This window comes from Meleagris gallopavo, unplaced genomic scaffold, assembly GCF_000146605.3.
Source record: "Meleagris gallopavo isolate NT-WF06-2002-E0010 breed Aviagen turkey brand Nicholas breeding stock unplaced genomic scaffold, Turkey_5.1 ChrUn_random_7180001957315, whole genome shotgun sequence".
In the NCBI taxonomy this organism is placed as follows: Eukaryota; Metazoa; Chordata; class Aves; order Galliformes; family Phasianidae; genus Meleagris; species Meleagris gallopavo.
In genome coordinates, this window is record NW_011217627.1 from 1 (window position 1) to 5086 (window position 5086).

General features: G+C 38.1%; 1 long non-coding RNA gene across 1 annotated transcript; it reads left to right on the forward strand.

The window, feature by feature from the left end:
- Positions 1-2105: 2105 nt before the first annotated feature.
- Positions 2106-4656, forward strand: LOC104917185. The gene is made up of 3 exons (XR_796777.3): positions 2106-2191; positions 3649-3692; positions 4616-4656. It is a non-coding gene; the product is annotated as an uncharacterized LOC104917185 (long non-coding RNA).
- Positions 4657-5086: the final 430 nt, after the last annotated feature.

The window sequence follows — 5086 nt, forward strand, 5'->3', positions numbered from 1 at the left end:
AACCTGTTCCAGTGCATCACCACCCTCTGTGTGAAGAACTTCCTCCTAATATCTAACCTAAACCTCCCATCTCAGTTTAAAACCATTCCTTGTCCTATCACTATCCACCCTCGTAAACAGCTGCTCCCCCTCCTGTTTATACGCTCCCTTCAAGTACTGGAAGGCCGCAATGAGGTCTTTCCAGAGCCTTCTCTTCTCCAAGCTAAACAAGCCCAGTTACCTCAACCTTTCCTCATAGGAGAGGTGCTCCAGCCCTCTGATCATCTTAGTGGCCCTCCTCCGGACCCGCTCTAAGAGCTCCACGTCCTTCCTGTACTGGGGGCCTCAGGCCTGGATGCAGTACTCCAGATGGGGCCTCACAAGAGCCGAGTAGAGGGGGACAATAACTTCCCTCTTCCTGCTGGCCACCCCTTTTGTAATGCAGCCCAGAACACAGTTGGCCTTCTGGGCTGCAAGCGCACGCTGCTGGCTCATGTCCAGCTTCTCATCCACCAGGACCCCCAAGTCCTTCTCCATGGGGCTGCTCTCAAGGAGATCTTCCCCCAGTTTGTATAAATACCTGGGATTGCCCCGACCCAAGTGCAGCACCCTGTACTTGGCCTTGTTGAACCTCATTAGGTTTTCATGGGCCCACTTCTCCAACCTGTCCAGGTCCCTCTAGATGGCTTCCCTTCCTTCCAGTGTATCGACTGCACCGCTCAGCTTGGTGTCATTTGCAATCTTGCTGAGGGTGCACTCGATGCCATCGTCTATGTCACTGATGAAGATGTTGAAGAGCACCAGTCCCAAGACCGACCCTAAGGGACACTGCTTGTGACCGGCCTCCACCCTGACACAGAACTATTGATCACAACCCTTTGGCTGCATCCAACCAGCCAATTCCTAATCCCTAGAACTATTTAGCCTGGAGGAAAGAAGGCCAAGAGGAAATATTATCAGTGCTTATAAATAGTTAAAGGTAGGGTGGGGTTAGGCTCTTTTTAGTGGTGCCTAGTGACAGGACAAGGGACAATGGTCACAAACTGGAACACGAGAAGTTCAATCTGAACATGAGGAAAAACTTATTTGAACGTGTGACGGAGCACTGGTACAAGCTGCCCAGAGTGGTGAAGTCTCCTCTGGAGTTGTTCAAAACCCTCCTGGATGCTGTCTTCTGCAAACTATTCCAGAGGTCCCATCCAACCCCTACGATTCTGTGATTCTGTAATGATAGTAGAAGGGTATTGCAATTGAATTATCCTCGGTGTTAAAGGGAAGGCCCTTGTTTTTGAAGGGAGTGGCTGTTTTGTTAGTTTTCAGAAAGCAAGCAGTTTAGAGAAGGATCAGCTAATGATTGTAAATCAAATATGAGAGGCAAGGTGAGGACTTCTGTCCAAATTTTAGTAGTTTTCTTAGATTTACTAAATATGTATGTATCAAGAAGAAAAAAATGAGATTGATGCTTTAGGGATTGCAATTGCTTCTTTGGATAGTATAAATTATAACAGTAAAGCTGCTATTTATTAATCTATTCTAGTGTTTCCAGTCATTACAGATGTTTGCATGGTCTGAAGTAACTCTGTCTTTTGTGTTGGGGTGGGGAAATGTTACCTTAACTGTGCATAGCATTTATGCTGATTCATCAAGTTGCATGAAGTGCTGCAAAATGTTTGTGTGCTGTTAGCTTTGTGTATGAACTGTGTAATAAAAGCACTAATTTTGTGTGTAGTTCTTGAAGCAGCTCAGTCGCAATTGTAGTTTTTCAAGTATCCTTGAATATCTGCCAGTTTATTCCTGTTTATTTTAGCAATTGGAGATGAACAATTGTTTGTATTGGCTTTACCTTCTTTAGACTGTGTCTGAGTGGTATGTTGAGTTACATAGGTATAAGCCAGAGGTAATGTTCGAAATAATCAAACATTCAGAGTGCAAATGTGAAATTTGCAAACGTGCTTCCAAAGAAAAATAATAAAAAATAAAAAAAATAAACAGCCCTGAGCCACATTAGTATGTTTCAATTTTATTTGAACCTTTCAAAAGTAAAATAAATCCTATCCCACAAGGTAATGCAGAAATAGATTGTTCTTAGTTTTCAGTTCAAAAACACATTCTATGCAGCGCTAGCATAACATTTCTTCTGAAAACTACTTTACAGAATGCTGGAGCAGTGATTGGAAAAGGTGGCAAAAATATTAAGGCACTTCGTACAGATGTGAGTATGAGTTTTGAATTGATTTAGCACCAGTTCTTTGAGAGCACTACATAGAAAACTTCATTGTGTACATTTCTATAAATTTATAAATTCAACTCTAGTCATCAATAGGCTAATTATAAGCTGTTTATGATTGTTAGAGGAGATAACAGGCTTCTCAGTTTGTATTGTAATTAAATTCCAGCTTGAGTCATGTAGGATGGTAGGTTTATATTAAACTACTTTGCTTTCAGTCTGGTTTTCTCTACATTATGCAGTTCAATTGAATTAATATCTTTAATTACAAATATTGGCAAAGATTAAAACCCTTAACTGTACCATTTTGCATATGTGTGAATAATTCTATTGAAAGCCATTACAGGTGGCTGGCTTAACTCAGTGATAGACAATGCTTTAATTTCCTTTTAGGGGAGGGAAAAATAATGGTCCATCTGTTGCTATCAAATAGCTTGGACATGACGCGCAAAAGCATGAATGTTAAGTTTGCATGATTTAAGTGTGTGTATAGAACAATAAAAAAACCACTTTACACTGAAGTGTTTTTAAGTGGTCATGGCTAATCTATTCAATTTTTGTAGTGGAATGACTCGTGATTAGAGATATGCTCAGTATTAATATGTTAATAACATTTGGCAGTTTTTCTTGAATTTAATTCATTTACACTTCTGTATTTAGCATCAGCTACAATTCCAGCGTTTTTTTTTTTTTCTAAGCAAGACTGTATTCAACACAATATTTGGTAATATATCATTGCAGAATCAGTTCCAACTAAGTTCATGACCTATAGTGACTAGTATTGAAAATTAATTTTTAATGTTCAGGAATCATTCAGGCACTCACTGACTTTGTCAGCTAATGTTTTTGTTTCATTGCTTTTAAGTAAATAAATACATCATATTAGTCAGTATAACTTAAATTGATTTAGAATGCTTGCTTTCCCAATTTGCCCAATGTTTTAGTAATACGGAGCTCAACAAGTTTTGTGTCTACCCTCATGAGCCAGCCTGCTACTGAAACTTAATGTGTTAAAAGTAAAAAGTAGTTTAGACAGATAAAAATAACTCATTAAGATCCATGCTGTTAAGCTGGTCATTGTAGCGATTTGTTATGGTAATCTTCAGAATAACTTAAGCTTGTGTAATTAATGGAGAATAATAAGTATAGTTTGTACTAAATTGAAATTTATTGCTTTTTCCCCCTTTTCCCTGTCCTTGTGCTGTTTTTTTTTTGGTATTTTTGTTTTTGGCCATATATCTCCGTTGCCCATGTACTGGATCGTCTTGCCCTTGCATTGCCCACCGTGACATTGGCCCATCCGCCCCTGAACGCCCATGTGAAAACCCTGCTTGGCTATGCCCAAAAATGTGCCCATTGCCAAATGGCTACCATACTTGACAACTTCTGATTGAATACCCATGCCCAATGCCGACATCCACGAACGTCCATGACCAATGCAGTACAATGCAAGTGTTTCAGTCCCAGACAGCAGTGGCCCCGAGCGGTATGTCCCAACAGTTTATGCCTTGCTGCCTGATTAGAAACAGATAAATGTATTTTATTATCTGCCACTTATATAATTAAATAGTATCCATGTATAGACTGTATATTGTTTTGTTTGTATTTTTCTTCAGGTTTTCTGTATTATCTAACCTATTAAGTCTTTCTGTTACTGAATTTTTACATGACTTGCCCACTTAAACAATCTACTGCTTTTATTTTGATGAAAGGATTATGGCTTCAAGTGCTGCGTATTCACTGTATTATAAATCAAATTGCTTCCAGAGTCTCTTGCTCTTTGTGGCCCACCTTGCTCCTCCCAATAGTGTCTGTTTTTAATTATTTCTGATGAAATAACTGGTTCACTTTCCTTCACTTCTTGTTTGTGTTCCATTTTTATTTTGAAGATGTTTTTTTCTTTTTTTTAATTTCTTTGTTTTGTCTTTTATTTGCATTTCTGTTATTGCAGAGCCCATTAACAATCTAATTTCTCACTGGTCTCACAATCTCACTCTAGATGCAGCATTGGCCACTTGCATCTACACTTTTTCACAAGAATTGTGTGCCACTTTTAACAATGTAATATAAAGGATATCCTAAATTAGTGTTGATGAGGAACATGGGTATTCACTTGTGCTTCAGTTCTGTGTGAATTTCTTGCCCATTTAATCTGAGCCCTCCTGAAAGTTCACGCTTGCTTACTCTCTCAGCAAGACCTACCTATTCTTATATTTATCATGAATATATGAGCATAAACCCAGATGCATGTGTTGTAAATTCAGTGAGCAGGTTTACTCTAGATGGGGAATTGTATGTTCTTCTATATAGTTAAGTCTTGTTAGAATTTCATATATAATTATGAATATGACGTTCACTGCTACTACTTTTTTTTAAACTTCCATGTTTTCTAACACTGACTTCTGACAGCATCTTGAGTATAAATGCAGATACAGAGACAATTGGAGAAATATTGAAGAAGATTATCCCTACTTTAGAAGAGGTATGTCTCTTGGGTTTGTTTCTTCAGAGGTTATAAGATTAAATTTTAAAGGACGGTAATTATTCTAGATGATTGTGTGATAGTTAGTAATTATATTAAGTTTTTTTTTTTTAAAGGTCCTGTAGAACTCAAAACTGCGTTGTCGTTTTGGGGGGGGAGTTGACAGAGGATAGAGACAATCTCTTACAAAATTAATATTTAGAACAGCATCTCCTTCAAAACACTTGTCTCCTGACTTGTTCAGCTTCCAGTTTCAAGTAGTTGTACTGTAATTTCCATTGTCTTGACTTTGTAAGCAAGTTTGTTGTGCTATTTGATATCTTATGAAAGTTTTATACAAATGTTAAAAAAATATATATATATGGAAAACTAACGTGACATCACCTCCTGTTGAGATA